The sequence below is a fragment of the Galleria mellonella genome, unplaced genomic scaffold (genome assembly GCF_026898425.1).
Source record: "Galleria mellonella isolate WM207_F2 unplaced genomic scaffold, CSIRO_AGI_GalMel_v1 utg96, whole genome shotgun sequence".
Classification (NCBI taxonomy): Eukaryota; Metazoa; Arthropoda; class Insecta; order Lepidoptera; family Pyralidae; genus Galleria; species Galleria mellonella.
This window is the reverse complement of record NW_026442179.1, coordinates 1,359,226-1,380,320: the sequence shown is the minus strand read 5'-3', so window position 1 is coordinate 1,380,320 and position 21,095 is coordinate 1,359,226. Positions and strand designations below refer to the sequence as shown.

The 21,095-nt window shown below is 30.9% G+C and overlaps 1 protein-coding gene across 5 annotated transcripts in view; it reads left to right on the top strand.

The window, feature by feature from the left end:
• LOC113523586 (protein kinase C-binding protein NELL1-like) overlaps positions 1-21,095 on the top strand; it is a 58,505-nt gene that overhangs the window by 450 nt on the left and 36,960 nt on the right. The window lies entirely within an intron of this gene.

Sequence of the window (21,095 nt, the reverse complement as noted above, 5' to 3'; positions counted from 1 at the left end):
TAAATATGTTGACATTTGATAGTTTCGGTTAAATAGTAAGATGTAAAATAATAATTGTAAGTGAGATATTTATTAAATAATTAGGGTGAGCCCCGTGAGGTGAGTGGCGCATGCAGTGTCAGCCGGGGTCGTCGCCAGCCGGCACTATTCAGGCTAAGTTCGTCCTTGCTCGGCCAATAGTTAAACTAAATTCATATTACGTAATACGAATAATACGACGGCGACCAAAAGTGACACATCTGCGTAAATATTGATCATAACCACGCCACTGTCGGCTTAAGGAAGTCAGGATTAGTGCAGGCATGCATCGTAACACCTGCCCCGCTGAAATGTGAAGGACGAATCTATATCGCTGAAGATTACAATATAGTTGTAAACTGATATTGCGATTATGTAGATAACTATTTATATTCCTCATAAACGCATCTGGTTTTAATCCTTATAACTTACTCTTAGTAATGTAATCGAAATTAAACATATTATTCATTTAATGTTTATTTTTTACAGTTGCCTTGTAGAAAATAAGTAATACAATGGCAATATATAAATTATTGGGTAATATTATATTGTTAATATTCAAATTTGTGGTCTGAAAACATAATTTTATTTTTTTAATTAATAAGGTCAGTTATTCCTATGAAAAGACTTCAACGCGTTGACGCCCAATAAAGACCTCAGTATTAAAATTTTGATATTGTTCTAGAGTATTTAGATTCAATATAACTGTTTAACAATATAAATAATATAACTACAGTAACGCCCACAGTATTAGCGTTATTATAAATCTGATTACTGTGGATAGAAATGATTGACACTGATGAAGATGACATAATTTTATGATTGTCGCGAAGATGTACTCTTAAATTTATATTTACTTTTATTTTATTTATAGGCGATAATAATATATCAAAAACTATAAATTTTTGTAATTATTTAATTTTATATAGTTACGTTTAACGTTTACCAAATATAATGTTGTAAAAAGCAGGAAAATTTAAATCGAAAGAAAAGATCCAAATCCAAATATTATTATCCAAATATTACTAATGTAATATCACTTTAAATGTATTATGAGTCTTAAAATACAAGTCAAAAATACTTTTAAGACACAGTCAGAAATGAAAGAAGATATTTTATTTGCATTATATAATATAGAGAATAAGCAAGACAATGAATGTAAGGATACAGTTGTTTAATTACAGTAAGGCGATTTTATTGTTGAGAGCGATCTTTTTAAGACAACCTTAGGATAACAGACTAATTGTTATACAAGCAGATATGTTAATATTGTATAATTAAGCAAGATTGGAATAACAGCGTAAAATATTAGGAATCTGTATACTTTTAAATATTTCATCGTTATTTTTGACTATCGTTTCCTCTGATCTTTTATTTTTGTAGCCTTTGTACTAGTTGGGGCTTTTAATTGTAATATTACATCACTGCGAAATAGCATATAAATTTTCATAGAATTATTACGTAGTAAAGTCCCGGAGCGACGTGTTGAATAGTGGTTGGGAAATTAAAGGCAATAAATTACAATACAAACGAATTTACAGGAACACCATCAAGTAATTAATATTAATTTAGTGTATGATAATTTCGACTTAAACATAATTAACAACGCTAAAGATTACATGTTTAAAAAATATATATGTATACCGTAGTAGCTGCATTATGATTTCTTAATAATATTCTGACTATTACTATAAATGTGAAAGTTTGTTTGTTTGTTTCCTCTTAGCGTCTTACCGACTTAATCAGTCACTATGAAATTTTGTATACACGTACTAAATGGGATGAAGAAGGATTTTACATATCGGTCAGTGAACATATCCCAGTCATGCGAACGCTAAAAACTAGGGGGTCTATCATGAAATGCAATTCCGAATTTTAGGACTTAATTTCGTGTTCTTGTTCATACCGAAATCGGCGCAGCAAATGGGACTTAAAGTTTCGTTCGTCATAAATTCTACCGTAATAATTCAAGGGAATGATTATTTAATATCTTTAAATGGTGTGTATTATGTAATTTTAACGTCAAACTTGTGTTTCGTTCAGCCAAGAAATATCGGAAAGTATTTCACAATAGTGCTCAGTAAATATAACTGTAACAGCACTAATAATTTATTGTAATAAATTAATATAAAAACTATTATGCATTATGTAGTATAAATTTCTATCAAAATAATAGTGGAAAAAGGTACTTGATTCGATGTTGTGTAATGAATTTAATGTGATCTTCTTAACAACTGAGTAAATTTTGATAAAATTTAATACAAAGACTATGTGCTTGCTAGATTAATGAAAAATGATTACTTTTTATTACACGAATAATAATTTAAACTAAATAGTTTACGCAGACTGTAGAAGTAACAGATCAATGTAACATTTCTGTTACTAAAAGGAAATCTCGTAGCTATGCTTGCTCGTAGTTATCTCTCATTTTCGTATGAATTTAAATGGGAAATATAGCCTGTAATATTTAGAGATATTATCTTTTTATCAGTGAAAACATTTTTAGAATTAATTCGATAATGAATAATATTATTCCTCTATATACTCGTAGTCATAAGCACATTATACCCCACTACAGCAGTATTTAGTTAGACATCACTAACTACTCGTATATCACTTTAAATTTAGTTTTAAGCATACTGTAAAGTAGATTTTCTCGCCAATAAATAATTTTTCTTTGTGACAGACTAATTGTACGTCTTTTTAAGGATATTTTTCATAAGAAGAAAATAATAATTTACCTTCAGCACGATGGCTAACAGCTTAACATAATGTAATGTTTCACCGTTATAAGTCTATATAAATAACGTAATAATTTGTCTCAATAAAAGAAAAAGCAAAACAATGATTTGGTACAACGACAAAATCAATTTGGAGAGTAATTTCCAATATCAAAGTAGAACATCTTGAAAAATGCCATCATTTCCTTGCTACATTTATCATGATTGCGATGTAGCGCAGACATTTTGTGAGTTATTAAAATTATAATATACCTCATGAACCGTCGATATTTTATATCAATATATATGTTCTTTATTGGTTTACAGACTTATTGATCTATCAATGCACAGTTGTATCTATCTTGATATTTTAAATATTTCCTACACATCCATGTGTATGAATAATTTCCTCTTGGGATGGAATAAAATACGCTAAAAATGGGTTTACTAAATTTCCTATAGGAATAAAAGTAATAGGTACAAGATGGTGAAGCAAAAAGATAGTAATTATATAAACACCTTTAAATTTTTTCTCAGCTATACAATAATAGTCAGTTCGTCAAATAAATTTATAAGTCCATAGATATCAACTTAAAATTTATATTTACCTGCCTTTTATATTTGGAACTAGAACAGTTTACCTCATGTTGATGAATGAATTCGTACAATAGCTACGGCACAAATACAATATGATTAATGAACATTGATTACCGTACTATAAGCAATGACGTATTTTTAGAGAATTACCTTTATCAAAAGAAAGTCTATACATGTAAAATCGATATTATTCGATCCACTTACAAGGTTTTCGTTATAAAGTGAACCCATTACAGTAATGTAACTTTTTCAGGCCAATAACTTACAACCTGAATTTTTCAGTTCAAATACAATTACTACCAACCGCAGTAATATATTCATCGTCGTATAGCTAAAAACAAATACATGTAATTGTATATAAATATATATATATAATTTGATTTTAGGTTATCCTATTTTAATATTAACATATCTTCCAAGATAATTATCTCCCTATATGAAAACTATCAAACTATTGTTTGTGGACCAATTATCTAACTGAAAATATTTTATTGTAGCCATAACAATATAATATTGTTGGTATATAAATTTATAGATTCATTTATCCTTTTTAGATAGAGAAATATCAAGACAAGGCGCTCCCGCTCGCCTTACGTAAGAGAGCTAGGAGGGAACATTGAATTTTTATCGGCCTATCTAAATACGCTCGCATTTACTTTTATATTCTATTACCTATCTTCTCTGAATACACGAGTATGGACTTCACCAATTTCGTTTTTACAGAGCAAATAAAATTTGTCCTTACTTAAATTGCCATCTGTATATTCGGGAATGTATTGAGGAACTGCACGAGCCGGTGCTATCATCACATTTTTATTATTGCACTTCGCACCAAAGTACCGACATTTATATATCCTTTTTTGTTTTTTATCTCTTTTCCTATGGGATATATATACTTTTTTAATATAAAAAATTATTCGACTTTTTCAACTGTCTTCAAAAAAGAGGAGGTTTTCAATTCAATTGTATTTTATTATGTTTGTTACCTCAGATATCCATTACTTACTAACCCATTTATGAATTTCTTTTTTTTATCTGAATGTGTATACTTTTAGATTGGTTTTAAATTTTTTTAATAATATTCATTTAAATAGTTTTCAATTAAAATATAATAACTGGTTGCACTACGATTAAAGTTTATTTATATATTCTTTTTTTTTTTGTGGAACAAGATTTTTAATCAAAATCTTTAGCTCTACAATATAGAACTACGTCCCTAAATAGTTTTAACGTACTACCTTACCTCTAGTTTAATGTAGATATATAAATAAACAAATTACTTTTATATTCAAAGTGGCGCCGAGATGCTAATATGGTGTATCTACCTAGCTAGATATAATAGTAAATATGTAATCATTGACACAATAATATTATTCAAAGTGTTAGTTTGCCTATCTTATCACACAAATCTGTTTGAAGAGAGTAATCCGATGCTATCTAGTGATAATGTGTGCAGTAGTAAATAAGTACTTTTGCCACATACCTCATACAATTTCAATATTTATTTATTTATATGACGTTTTGTGTAATATTCAATTTGGCACGTCGAACCATGTGATTGGCGCAGTCAGGTGAACCAAATATCAATAACACGCTAAATGAAATAAATATCTATATACCTACTTGTGCGACTACGCAAATAAATAATTGGTAATATATGTATATATTTATTCAACTACAGATTTGCTGGTTGTCATAAACTTGAGTATTCAAATGACTGAAATTGTTCCATTTGAGGATATATTTTTGATTATTTTGATATTATGTTTGTATTTCAGTTGCTCTAATGTTCATAGTAAATAGATAGCGTTTTAAGTCTATAAATAAATGTTTAAATTTTTTTTCTAGTATACTTTTAAAGAGGTTATTATTTAACGCACACAATTATACAGCAGTGAAAAAACTTATATCACATTCAAAAATACAGAAAAACTAAGAAAATTATAAATATATGATTATAGTATAAGAGATAGACTTCAAATTTTTTTTTCATATACAGTGCAAGTCCATTTGCGGATGTATTTTTTTCTAGACAAACATTATCTTTACCGCTCTCGTCACGGCGTGGGAACGAAGACAACGAAACAAAATAAATAAAATAAAACCATCCGCTATCAAACTATTGACTGTAACATTATTGACTCACGTCTGTCCGAGACGTAGTGTACCTTATACTGAGACGTGGAAGGTGACCCAAAGTACAGAAAAAAAGAATTTGGTATGATATTGATTTTTACTAACTTCATTCAATTCATGACCACGATTGATGTATCCTGGTCAAAACTCGAGAAACTCTTAGGTAAATGATTAAAAAGATGATTTGAGTATTTAGATCCTTTATCAGCAAACAAAGAATATTAGAATGTGTCTAATGGACCCTGCTTGAAAATAAAAAGAGTAGGACTAAGAATCATCAGGTGTATAAATAAGTTAGCAATATTATTCCTTTATAATGAAACTGTACTTTACTCATATTGGCGAAAGAAGTTTACATTTACAAATGTAATAAAATAGTCAAACAATCGATTGGCAAGCAACGATCGGTTGTAAATATGGACTCATATTTTTTATTACGACGATAAAATATAAAACTGCTTACTTACGTGCAATATTACACAGTTATATTGCAGCCAGAAATTTGGAGGGTCACATATTGTATTGATAATATTCGCAAGTACCTGCATCTTCGCTTATATAATTCAATATAACTTTTTTCAATTATAATTATTTAATTCCGCTACCATTAGTATGTTAATGTGAACACGAAAATTTACTACTATTATCGAGCGATTGTTAGCAATGGAGTTTGACAGCCCCATATACACATGCCTCATTAGGTTGACCTCCACGTGGTTCCCCCTGGAAACCATCGTGAACAATTCTTGTTGCATTCGTCACGATGGGCTAACTGACCTACTTCATCCTCACCTATCATCCTTCACTGGTGCCTCGCCGGTGTATACCGATAGCGCGGGTGGAGTTACCATTCCATTATCATTCATTAAAAAGAAGCTTCTCTGATTGTCATTTCGTCTACACACGTTTTACGTCACGTGTTTCCTTTCTAAACGAAGCATTTTCAGGCATATTAATAGATTGCTGCTCGGAGCCTAGTGTTGACATCCGATCAGTACACAAACGCTCATAACTAAGGGTTCCGAATGGTTGTGAATATACATACCTAAATACATACATATATAAGGAAGTTTTTCATAAGATTTCTTTTGTAATGAAAGGGAAAACTGCGCAGGAAAGTAGAGTTTCTCCTGAAATTCACATGAAATATAGAAATAACGGATTCAAAGCAGGCGACGTCGACAAATATAACTATTTTCTAATAAAGACAACCATAATAATTCATTAATATTCAAAAGCGAACTTTGCCCTTGCAGTAAAGAATTTCGTGATGTAATACAAGTACTGCAACTATTTCATAATGAATTCTGTATGATATTGTGCAAAATGTAATTGAAGTTGGGTGTATATATTTGAAAGTTCAGTGTTCCCTGTCACTGTTACATTGTTTGCTTAGCAGCAACTTATCCACTATATTTAAGAAATTTCGATCATATTTTACTAATTATATGCTTCAGATTGACCTGCATAAAGAAGGATAAACAATATTCAGTGATATGATCCTTCTGTATGCTAAATTTCATTTAAATTAATTCAAGCTATGAGCATGGTATCAAAAATTTCATAATACTACATGCACTACTTACAATGTAATAGGTTTATTTTGTGATTCAATTGCATATAATAAGTATTCCCTATTTTCTTGCCTATTTTTCTTACGAACATTCAATTTCTATTATAAGGCAACGCAACGCATGAGGTATGGACAACACAATACTTTGTACAGTTCGATATCATGTAACATTTAATTAAAAAATACAGTTAAATAAAAACCTTCTCATTTCTAAAGTCAATAAACTCAATTATGTAGAAGTTAAATAAACGTTTCGTAACAAATACAACAAAAGTCGAGAAAGTAAAATCTAGAAAGTTCATCGTTCTCCCTTTGCTTTGATATTTAAAAAATAAAAGTAAGGAGCAAGAAGTTTGCGTGCCGCCCGCCCTGCGACAGGCAGGCGACACGGTGGCGAGCAGACACGATGCCTTTCGTTGTCTGGGACCTTTAGCAACATTATTCAACATAGTACAGGCATCTTTGACATAAAATTCCATTGAATCATTCATCACACGGTTAATATTAAAGGCTTGGAAATAAAGAATAAACACGACATATGACTAGCTGTTTGTCTTAGTTGGAGACGAATTGATGCTGACTAGCTCTAGAATACTGAATTATCAGATTCTCTATTATAGCCTATTTTTATACAGGTCATTTTTATATCGAATAAATGTTTATAAATATATTATTAATATAATTTAGTAGTAAAAATAATAGTTTAGAATTTGACTATACAGCGACGCAGTAGATAATATCATATGTGTACAATTTTATGTTTGTATTTTATATATTTAATTGATCTATAATAATCTAGACAAGATAGTAGAGAATCTCATTCCAACTATTCTTTTGCATATACACTATATATACGACTAATATATATAATGTATATGCAAAATAGAGTCACAATTACAACAAAAATTCATACATGCAAAAAAATATATTACGTTGAGACGATATTTTATTTCTTTATCTGGATGAATGACGCATATATATATTATATGAACAACTTACATTCATACTGTTCAACATTCACTGTATAGACATCGTAATTCAAACGTTTACCCTACGTTATATAAATTGCCCCTTTCCTAACCCCTATACCATAAAACTGTTTGAAATTCATATTTGTCTGCAAACAAATACTTTGTGTAATGTGATAGACTAAGGATTATTTTGATACTCTTGTTACATGTTTATAAAAAGTTTTTTTTTTCAATGTATAAATGTGGTCGCGGCATAGAATCGGCCATCAATTCCTTTCCTGTAAGTATCGTAAGAGGCAACTAAGGGAACTCAATGGTCAAGTGCTGGGTAGCAATGTCCCTCTTAAAACATCACCAAAGCCTAACTGCGGTTGCCAACCTGCCTATTAAGCGTGGCAACTACTGGTAAAACTCTCCTTATGAGGAAGGCCTATGTTCAGTAATGACAATATGACACATATTCTTATTAAAGATAGTATATATTGTCTTATGACCAAGTACGACGTTGTATCAGTTAAAAGTAACTAAATTACTTTTATATTAGAACATATTTACTACAATAAAAAATAGAAGGATTTAGTTTGAAGATGGGGCGTGAATTAAACCAAAAAAATATCTTGTGTTAATCTATTTATATGCCAAATTTCACTTATGTCCGTTCAGGTATTTAGGCATTATTAAAAAACATATTACTACTAAATTGATATAGTTTTAATTAAATTAATTAATATCAATTAATGAAAAAATTTTTTTATTAAAAAACACTAATCACCTATAAAATGCTAAAGTAAAAGTTAATAAATTAATAAATTAGAATAAATGATGCCAACAAATTTAAAACACCCTTGATTTTGTCTGTATAATAATTATTTCAATTCATTTTATTCATACACGATTCTATCGAGGGATAAATGTACGTACATTAGTTATTGCTACCTATCACGCTACCATAAGAAAGCGTTGTCGTGATGGCGTATTTTTATGTCAATCATTAAATTAAAGAAGAGGGGAATACTCGTACATGTAATACGATACGAGACGATACGAACGATAACAGAACGAATACATTGTATACTTCTGTAATATTGTGGATCTTCATACTGCTACATAAAAAATTAACTAAACCATGGAGTTCCTAGTCGGGCCAATTAAGAAATTCAAACGTACCTGAAAGATTTAAAAAGAATTAAGAAAATTTTCTGCTTTATGGTTACTTAACAAGTTAAATTTGTGGAAAGATCCATAGTAAGTGTTGCAGATTCAATTTAATATGTAAGAACGAACTGTTTTTAATATTGCAGGTACTGGCTAAGTGGCCACTTTTTTACTATAGAAAAATATGATACAATCTGTTCATTCTAATTTTAAAAAAGGATGTTGAAAACATAATTCATATTTTATTTATCTCATCGTCCTTATAAATATATAATAGTTTAGCTGCACTTGCATCGCAATTATTGCAGTTTTCAAAAGTAAGGACTAGCTGGTTTATAAATCACGTAATTAATGTGTCAAATTAATTGTTGTGCGTTATTTCGTTCCATAGAAGAATTTTGAAATATACAAATACCGTTACATACATATATCAGAACCTTTTTTTTATTAATTTTTATTTGTTGATTTTTAGATAGAAATGTAAAAAGAGCTTATACATTTGCACCAAAGAAAAAATACTTGATTGATTTAAAGTAATTTATATTTTAACTAGTCTTTAACCGCGAATGTGGGAGTATGTAAAAAATTTCAATGATAATTATCCTTCTTTCAGTGATAATTGAGAATTCATTGATTCCTTCTTTTAAGGTTAGCTGAAAGTTGCAGCTTCAGAAATTAGTAATTGTATTATAATAATTAATTTAATAATTAGTCTATGAGACGGGTACTACCCAAAATATATTTAGTACGCTATACGCCCAACTTTGCGGACTCTAGGCCGCATATAAATGCCCAACTTTCCACTAGTTTACAGTTTGCTCGTAAGTTATAATTACTATCCACCCGAATACCTATAACACTTATTACATACCACAAGTTACTTTATTAATAGTTTCCTAACCTAATTTTGGAAGAGGAAATATATGGTTACCACAAAGTAATAACTTGTTAGTTACATGTACGTGTCAAGTTTGAAAACGGTAATCAATCAAATTGACATGAAATAAAATATTTTGTTTGATAATTGTTTAGTTCTAATTCTATGATAATAATATTGACTCTGTATCCATTTTTATCGGGCTTTTAATTTACTTCCTTAAAAGGTATGTTTTCAATTCATCTCTAGTTTTTTCTTGAGACTGTGTTAACATGATTACCTTGCCTTTTCTAAATCGTATTACACATTTTTTTTTAGTAAAGTTTACTCTTGTATTATAATTTTCTTCAATAATTATTTCTGTAAAACAAAAAATTATCGTTATGAAGCAAAATATATAATACATGAAAAACGACGATTTTATATTTTGAATTAAAATATTAGATTGAATCATTAGATTTACTACTACATTAGACTAGTACATATCTACAACATATGTTCGTCGGTATGTTTTTTGGATACGATGGGAAATGAAACAATATAATACAACAATACAACTGTCACTAATATTACTATTATGCCTACAAACTTTAAAAAGACCAGCAACGCACAAGCAATTCCTCTCGTGTTGCAGGTGTTCATGGGCGACGGTAGCCGCTTTCCAACAAGTGGACAGTCTGCTCGTTTGCCTCCCTAAATATTATACATTGGAAATACATATATAGACTTTAACGTGAAACGTGATTTTTGCAGGACTATAAGATCATTTATAAATAATAATATTTGATAAATTTCAAGTCAGTACCTTTAGCTATTCTAGCGAAAGAGCTATTCATGAATAAATGGACAAATGAAGATAGTCACAATTTTTCCGTTAATCTTTTAATATACGGAACCCTATAGAACTTGTGTTTTTGCAATTCAGAAGTTTCTCGGTACCTGTTCGTATAATGTTTTTTATAGAAGCCTTGGTAGTGACACTGATTAGTTTAGTTATTGTGTTTATACATTATGCATTAGAATGCTACGCTTAGTATACCTGCTATGTTAATTTCCATTTCATTTCCCATAAAAAAACAGTTTGTAACTGTCGATTTTATTTATATGGAAATATTTATCTGTAAATCGCATGAATATATTACAATATATATTTCATTTTAAGGTTGTCATCATTGTATCTGGAAATATTAAAATATCACCCAGTGATGAAAAGAGTAAACCTTCTGACAGCTTGATCTGATAAGGGACCAAGCACGCACCACATAACACCACTGTAGAAACACAGTAGCAAATTTTTCAACTAGAGCGATTAGCAATTTTTCTAAAAATATAATCCAATTAAGATTTTCAGAAAGTCGTAGTGATCGCTATTATTCAGTGATTTTTAAGATTTTTTTTACTTTTTTTATGCAACTTAGAATGACAAACAAGCTGACGGCCCATCTGATGGAAAGTGGTAATCGTCAGCTATAGAAATGAGCAGTACCATGGATATAACAGCGTATACTGTATTACCCATTATACTCGTCATACGTTGCTATTCCTGAGAATTAAGGTGTTATATACCTTTGTACCCTGTAATTTCCATATCCCATCCTCCAAACTGAAACATAGTCATGCAAACACAACTGCTTCACGGCTGAAACACTATTGGGACAGAGGTAGCCAACAGAAACAAAAAAGACGACTTTTGTATATAATATATTTAATCTATCTATGATTATAGTCCATTGCAGACATATACTAGTAGTAATTCTTTCGAAGGACATTGTATATCAATCACATCATGGAATGTAGAGTCGTCCTATGGCACCCTCTATGCCTGTCGCTGTTAAAATTAAAATTACGCCTTTTATTTAAGAAATCTCACGCACATAGGATCTGATGAATACGTACAAAACTCTTTTAATTTAAAAACTTTGTAAAGAAAATTCGAAACTGTCTCGCAAGAGAAATACTCGTAGCGATCGGAGTTTGCCGCGTTGTCGCATCGGGCGCATTGCGGCGCTCCAACTAAATCTAGTTTGACCTCGTTTCATGGACACTTATATACATTTAAAAAGCCTCAACCTTTTCCTGTAGCTTAATAAATCCTTATATATCAACATTTATATTAACAATATTCTTTTTCATTATTAAAATATTTTATATATGATATATTTATATTTTTTTATAATAATTGAAACTTCGTAATACATATAGTTTATTTATTTATTTTTAATAAGGCACACATAACAAATTATAACCTTTTGTTAGGTTTATATATAGGTAATTATGGTGTTAATGCTAGGTTATAATTCAAAAACATGTGTACACAACATGATTAACATTTAAACATAACATTTCAATTTCGACACGTGGAAGACATAATAATTAGTAAACACTATATACATATACCATAATTTACATTAAAAGAAATTTAAACCATAAAACTATCATCACACAAGAAAAACAGCCCAGCCTTAGGATGGCCTTAACATCACTAAATACGAGTAAACGTGCAAGTTCATTCCAAACGGCTCACGCACCTCCTGAATGATGACAGCTTCATGTCGAATATATCAATGAATTTGTGGTTGAGCATAAGATCATTATATTGTCGGCACATATTGACAAGTGGATTATAATAAGAAGTATTGGTTATATATGTTATATAAGTTATATATGTATATAAAGTAAGGAATAGTAATATATACAACCTATATTACTATTCCTTATTTTATCTATAATTATTATTGTACCGGCTCAATACTTGAGTATTGAGTACTACATCCATGGCACCGATGGATTATATTAATAAATAGTATTAAGATTATTAGAAATTAAGATGGATATAAAGATCTTTATTTGTAGCGACTAGTGAGGATAATTAAAGATTATATCTCACAAAAAATCGATTTTAATTGTGATAAAAACACATATTTAGTTATAAAAAACTAAATCACTGACCGATTTTTATAAAATTTTTGTGGGACTAATCTATAAGTATATCCTTTTAGATAAAAAAATATTTTTATAAATCGGTTTAGATCTGACCGAGTCATGAGGTGATAAACATAAAAAATACAACCGATTTGAGAACTTTTTCTTTTTGAAGTCTATTGAAAATGTAAGCAATATATGCTTTTCTATCCGTACGAAACCGGAGCGGCATGCTCCTCGTATGTACTCGTATATATGTATGATAATGTAATACGGCTTTGTCACGGAGAATCGTACGTATCCTATAATAATCTCAAATCAGCTGTTGCCAGGCGACGGCAGCGTCACCCAAAAGTACAATATCGATCACGGTACACCACCGAGCACCGACCAGTGCAAACGATATCGCGTAAGTACATACGTGAGGGCTACGCTAGCGTTAAATTATGAACGCCCCCAGCCCGCCGCAATTAGGTCGTCTTTACACACCTACTCGTTTGTTTAGGACTCCTTAGTGGCGACATTGTAAAGATCGTACACGTGACAAATGTTAGTGACAAACGCAACGTAACTAATTGATAGATATTACAGAACTACCTTCGTTGCAGGGAACAGAGCATTTAGCAAGCAATAGAGCTCCAATGATCACTTAGAAAATTTTCCTCAAACATGCAAATTGGGGTAATGCTTAAAAAAAATTTTATTTTCTTATTAATTGATGCAAATACTTTATTAAAATTTACAGTCTTAAAAATTTGATACCGAAATCTGTTTATCCGCAGACTATATTCACTCGTGGTAATTGGCTGATATAATAAAGTAAGAAATCATAATAAAGAGGTTTCTTCAGGGTCGGCAACGCACGCGTAATACCTCTGGTATTGCAGGTGTTCATAGGCTACGGTAACCACTTACCATCAGGTGGGCCGTATGCGTGTTTGCCACCTCAGTGGTATAAAAAAAATTTAACCCTTACAAATATTATAAACGTAAAAGTGAGTTTGTTTGTTTGATCATTATGAAATTTGGTATACACACTATATTATATGAAAAGGTCACGCAGATAAAGTTGCAGGTAAAAGTTAATATTATCTACATATATGTATGCTTTTATTTTTAATTACAGGATTTGGCTACATACTCGTATTGTTTCTATCTACCCCAATTTAAAATTAAGATTACATTGTTACGTCACTTTATTTAAATTTTACTAAATCTTTCAGTATGCAAACGAAGTAACTTTCCAGTATAGGTATATATGTATAGCGCCGGCTATATGGTAATAACTTTGTATCTGATTATCCTAAAGTGTCTACAATTACGTCATCGTACTGTTTTTTATCGGTATGGTCGTCATCGTATAATTTTCTGTAAAGTGTTCGCTTAGCGAAATTGAATCGTTATCAAACGGGTATATTGGCCATATGTCCCCCTACACAAATACAAGTAAGTTCAAGGTTACTTTGGGTGTAATACCCTTAAAATGTTACGAATTCGATTTTTATACTTAATAATATATAGTTTTTTTTTTGATGGGTGAAAATGGTACGGTAGCCCCGCCTGCGCTAACGGGATACGCTGACGGAGCTCCAGTGAAGGGTGATAGATGAGAATGAAAACAGGCCAGTTAGCCCATCATGATGAATTCATCAGGAATTAACCATGACAGTTTCCAGGGGGAACCGCGAGGAGGTCGACCTGGTTGGGTATATTGCTAGCAATGGGATTCTCAGTCTCCATTACTAACAATCCCTTTCCCGCTTAAATAATATATAGTTTTAATAGACGCATTTAGTCAGCTATCCCATTATGTCCAATTTCTTATATTTTGTCAAGCTCTATTTTGGAAGAGAGTGAGTGCTTAAACCGCGCTTAGAGTTTCGTGTTTCTCTGTATATAAGGAAAATAGGAGCATACTATTAGCACGTTTAACACATCTTGATTAAAAGGTATTGTTGAGTTTTCCGTCTCATGTTCTGATTCTTGGTGTATTGTGCTTTACTTCTTTATTCGCCCTTTACAAAATTATGGATATGAAAGAAGTTATGACACATTTATATTCTCACTCTGTCATCACACAGATGATGATCATAATTTTTTACATTCATTTGGTTTAGTAATATTCTTTATAATTTTTATGTCAGTAATACTTAGTAAATGAAAAAGCATTTGTCAGAATATAAGGAAAAGAGAACTCGTAGTAAAGTCCCGAATTCAAAGTAGTTAAATTTAGTTAGATTATGATGACAATTTGACCCAGAAAGTTTTTTAAGCGACTGTAAAATAACTTAATTTGACTATATTATTTTGAGTTTTTGAAGCGACTGTAAAAGAACTCAATTCAACTATTTTGAGTTTCGTGTGTATGTTACACTATACATTCATCAATTTTTAATCTATTTTAATAATTTATTTTTAATCAAAAAGCTGAATCTTTTCTAACTCCAATTTTGAGTCCGTAACAATTTTCTTGAGATTTAAGTTTGTTTGTTTAAGTCATTGTTAAATTAAAAAAAAATAATAATTAATAAATCAAATAATTTAGGATTTCCGACTTTGAATTAAAAATATTAAATATTATTATACATTATAAATTTGAAAAAAAAAACAATACATTGTACGATTCCGTATATTTTAAATAAGATTTTAACTAAAGGTAACGCATATGGGGTGAATGGTCGGTAGCGACAGGTTGCCGACGCCCCATTGGTGATAATGATACGCGTCCCTTTACCGTCGTTTATTGCGCACCCTGTTTATTCAATAGCCAATATTGAATTATTTCATTTGACAGCCAATAAATTTCAAGGGGATTTTTTGATGGCTCATGGTTTAATCCATTCGGTGTCATTCATAAAATGTAATCTTGAAACAAGAAAAGAAACTGTGCATGCACCGCAATAAAATTGTAGTTGCAATATCTATACATATATTGGCCCAATAACAGATATATTAGATATCTGTTATACAATATATTATACCGAGAAGATGAACCCGTTTGTAATGAACATAGATATCTGACTGGTATAGGTGCAGCAGTTATCGATGTCCAGAAGAACTCAACATATAGATATCGGATGTAACCCACCTCTATTAACCTAGTCGAAACGAGTGTAGTAATTTTTTTTACTTCCTATAGGTACCTACGTATTTTAAAATATTTTCAAATATGTATTGTTTTAGCCATAGACTTAGACATAGACTTATATAATATACTTTTACTAAGAACATTAAATTCCCAAATTTATTTGGATTTTTAGCATGCTTTCGCTTATCGAAGTGACTATTACAATTTTAATTTTAACTATTGTGAAGTTTACTTTAATAAAGTATAAAGTTCATCGCTCTAGTGTGTTGGCTATATTATTCTATAAAATTCAAATAAGAATTCATGTTTGTATTCGCGATGACATCAGTGTTTGAAATTCTGCAATGAAATTATGGACACTATGACATATGCTGTGGCGACGGTAAACGATTACTGTCAGGGGATGTATGCTTGATTAACACCTGTGTATGTAGACGTGAGTAGGTACGTCTATTAGGCGTTTTACCGTAGTAGGGCACGACATTGTACAACTTCAGCGTCACAGTATATCAGGAGAGCAAATATAAGCAATTTAATGGAGAAGGTTTTAATATCCGTTCGTATATCCGATCTTATCAAGTTGTACACGTCCATGATATCGACTCTAAAATTAAAATCTTTTTCATATATTTGCACACATTTCAATCCTGACGGCAAAATTTATATAGCCAATACGAAATCGTGCCGTACTATGGTAAAATAAGAACATCATATGAATATGTAAACTATAATGAAATCACAAGAGTCGAAAGTCTGTAGATACATTGTATAATTTCCAAAATAATTATTAGCGATGGTATAAAAATAAGCAATTTAACACAAAACAAATATTTGTAAAATTTCTAAACAGATTACTATAACGAAGGTATCGCGTAACATTACATGTAACAAAAAATATAAATAATTTCAGAATCTAAAAGTATCGCTTTAAAACAAATTACATTCATTCGAATTTATTCCCGCTAACATGTCAATAGTATTCATGTCCCGTTCAAAAAATATGAGTAGTTGTGGACGCGAAACCGCCGGTACACAGTCGTACAATAGTGGTGACACACGTGCGCCGATATCGACTGTTATCTCTCGTGCTGTTTATTCAAGATTTCGGGCTTAGCGCCGCTTGTGGCCGTCAGTTCCACTGTCAAGTTCAAAGTGTCATAGACATTGTCGGTTGTCGAAGGTTAAAATATAGATCTGGCAACGTAGATCCTATACAGTTTTTCTGATTAATAATTCTTTATTGAAATAAAATATCATTCATTCTCTTAATATCTGTTTACATTGCCCTAAGCATAAATATATATTATACTAACATTCACTCACGACTGTCCGCATGACCGAGATATTTTGCGCCAGTGAGAGTACCGGGATAAATATTAACGTATGTCCTTCTTTCTCCCAAATAGTGCTTGTAGGTAAATTCATAAATTATTTCATGCAAATCGGTTATCATTAATGTACCAAAAGGCAATAAACAAACTAACTTTCGTATTGGCATTGGTTTATTATAAAGTTCGCATCTACTTAGCCTCTTTGCTATTTTATACTTATTTTATCTCAATCTAACAATAGTTTTCGAATGATTAAGCTTAATTCCGTTTTTATTCTTTTCATAAGAAATACTCGTAATATATATATAGGTAGGTAAATTTTGGATATTCTCATATTAATATTTTAATAGAGAGAATATGTTCCTTAGAAACAAGCAAATATTTCTGTAAAGTCTTGGTACCTGCAGGCCTGCAATGCAAACATATATTACAGTATTCTAAATAAATGTTAGCGCCGGATGTTATTTGCAAGCCGAGTACAAGTAAAGGGTATACGAAGGACAAATTGATATCAGAATTTCAAATGGGGCATTAGAATTGCGAAGAAAAAATAGATATTGCATGAGCTACCGATATTTCAATACTTTACAAAGAAACGTTTAGACTTTGCCAGACTTTATTTTTACGTAGTTTTTTTATTGACGATTAATATTTAGTCGACGGTCGTAAAATACTGATAGGTGATTAATCAGATTCTAGGTTTTATAAATAACTCAATCACGAATAGAATGTAGTTTTATGTTGGAATGACATGGAATAATTTTTATTTTTTTCCATAAAAAATATTGTCAGGAGAAATAGAGCTTGCTATAGTAGCGCACAAGGTGAAAAGTTCGGTATGGCGCATGCGCTCGGCGCTCCGCGACCGCTGGTCGGCGGGGGCGCGCCGGTGAGCAGTGGCGCGTGACCACCACCTGTCAGTACACCGGTTCGGTTCTCGGCCACCCCGCCCGTATACCGACTCCTTATTAACGTACTTCATATTCCAAAATCTTGCATGCATAATGCATTAAATTAGCCTAAAAGATTTTCGTTCGTCATCCCGTTATTTTGATTTGCATTTGTTTTACATAAATGTTTTATGATTATGTTTATGCGAAAATATTAAAATATATTCGTAGGTAGGTAGTGTAATACAAAACTAATTTGTTATTACAGCAGATGCTCATATGGTTCTTAATGTTTATTATGTAAACAGGTGTCCATAAGTAAGATTTCAACTAAATTTGAGTTTAAATAATCATTATTTTTAATATCTGCATGATTAATTTACTGAAATTAAGAGTTATAATTTTACAAACAAAGAAATATTTCATATTATTATTATTATATATATATATATATATATATATATATATATATATATATATATATATATATATATATATATATATATATATATAGTTTTCGTGCAATGGAGGTGTATAGAAAATGTATCATATTCGTTTTGTAATAAGACTTTTTATAAACACAGGGGGCAAACAAACATGCGGCTCACCTGATGGTACGACTATTTGTAAGACGCGATTATACTAGGAAGAAAACACAACACACAAAAATACGAGAAGGAAAAGTCGCATAAAACTCTATAGATAAATAGATACCAAATCCTCTGACCAACATGTAGGAAAAACCCGTGCTCACCCAACATATGATGATGCAGATAAACAATGCCACGAAAACAACCTATCAAGTGAATACGTTGTGTAATCGAAGAAAATATTTATATTGTTTGTTTTGTTTCATCGATTTTACGTTGGTCAGCATCAATACAAGAATGATATGATTCACACTATTGCAAACCTTCAAATTGTCACTACATTTATAATATAACATCACGCGATTGACATGCGATACTTTCCTGGTATTCACAACACAATAAAACAGAATTAACATTACGAAACTACGAGTAGTTTCAAAGATGATGACATAAATTTAACAAAACATACAGAACAGAGCGTTTTAAACAAGTGTAGTGTAGTTTACAATATTGCTGTCATCACGGCCTAGTCAGTATCAAAGTTTTCATAGGTTTCACGTCATGCTTACACGATATTAGTTGCATAACACTAATTTTATTTTTATTTCATTTTAAATCGCACGGAACACGAAAGTGTTTTGTATTCGTTAAAGTAATGAATGCATAACTAAACTGGAGGTTTACACGTGAAACTTTAGATAAAATTAATGTTCTGAAAATACTTTTATACCATTACTTTTGTAATATAAAATATGTTTAAATCTATGGCCTTTACATCGGAGGGTCAAGGTCGGTCTAGTATATAAATTATAATTATATAAAACACAACAGAAGAATATTGTTGCTAAAGTTTGATCACCATAAAAAAAAACTTTATGATGAAAGTTAACATGGCGTGCGGGCACGCGCGGCTGACATATGTCACAGGAGCCTTTCTGCCCCTCGTTCTTCATGTTTCACTCGACTAAACGTCATTAGACATCGATTATTTTTTTTTATTTACGGTTATAAAGAACCGGTAGCAGTAATTTCGGCTTATTTGGTGTTGTAATGGATGCCCCACGTAAACGATCTCCCACTGTGTTGGACTAATTTCAACGAGCACTATTGCTGCGTAATGGATCCATCTTTACGCATAATGTCTGATCATAATAATATCTAAAAGAAAGTGTCATAACGTTTCTCTAATGAAAACATAAATTTATTTAAAGGTGTGAATATTTGTAAATAATTGTATATTATATTACAATTGCATAATTTTAATATTGTTACCTTTATTTATCTGCTGGTACTGATACTGCTCATGTCGTTTGCTTGGGTACATCTGTCCCATTCGTAATTTTACCGTGAAGCAGTTGTGTTTGCATGGCTGTGTTTCGGTTTAAAAGGTGCGATATGGTAGTGAATTTAAAGGGTACAGAGGAATAACACCTGAGTCCTTAGGAATGGCAACGCATGAGGGCTATCATGAGCGAGTTACTCTGTTATGTCCATGGTACTTACTGCTCATCTCTATAGGCGACGGTAACCACTTTCCATCAGGTGGACCGTCAGCTTGTTTGCTATTCTCTTATAAAAAAAAGATAATTAATAACAATGTGCATATTATTTTTAATTTAAATTGTAATGGCACTAAATGCCATAAAATATTATAATAAAATTAACATTTTTGTAGAAATATGTATAAAATAATACAAAAAATGATAATTATAATATAAGCTAATCTTTCAGAAACGTAAGAAATGTACATAATGATTACTTACTATAATTTAAGGGTTTTTTTAGGAGAACAAATACTCTAAAAAACCCTTTAGTAATTTTGATATAAATTTATAGACAAGTTTGAAAGTACGACAAAGAAAATAATTTTCCGAACTAGTTTATAAATGACAAAGTTACGAGGTAACAAACAAAAAAATACAATCGAATTTACCTCTTACCTTTAACTTCCTCCTTTTTTGGAGTCGGTAGAAAATTATTTAACATTTATAAAAAGATCACGCAAACTCACTACGTCTCACCTGAATTGATATGATCATTATCGCCATATGGTCAATTAGGCGTCCACACGACAGGTTTCATCCACGTGTAGGCTCAAATTACTACAAAAGACTTCAATTAATTATTATTAACCCTACTACTTCACGCAATCGAGTGCCCATGTAACGAGACACATTTCACAGGGCGTCAAATTTCAGGTACAATAAATATGTGGTTAATACCGCTA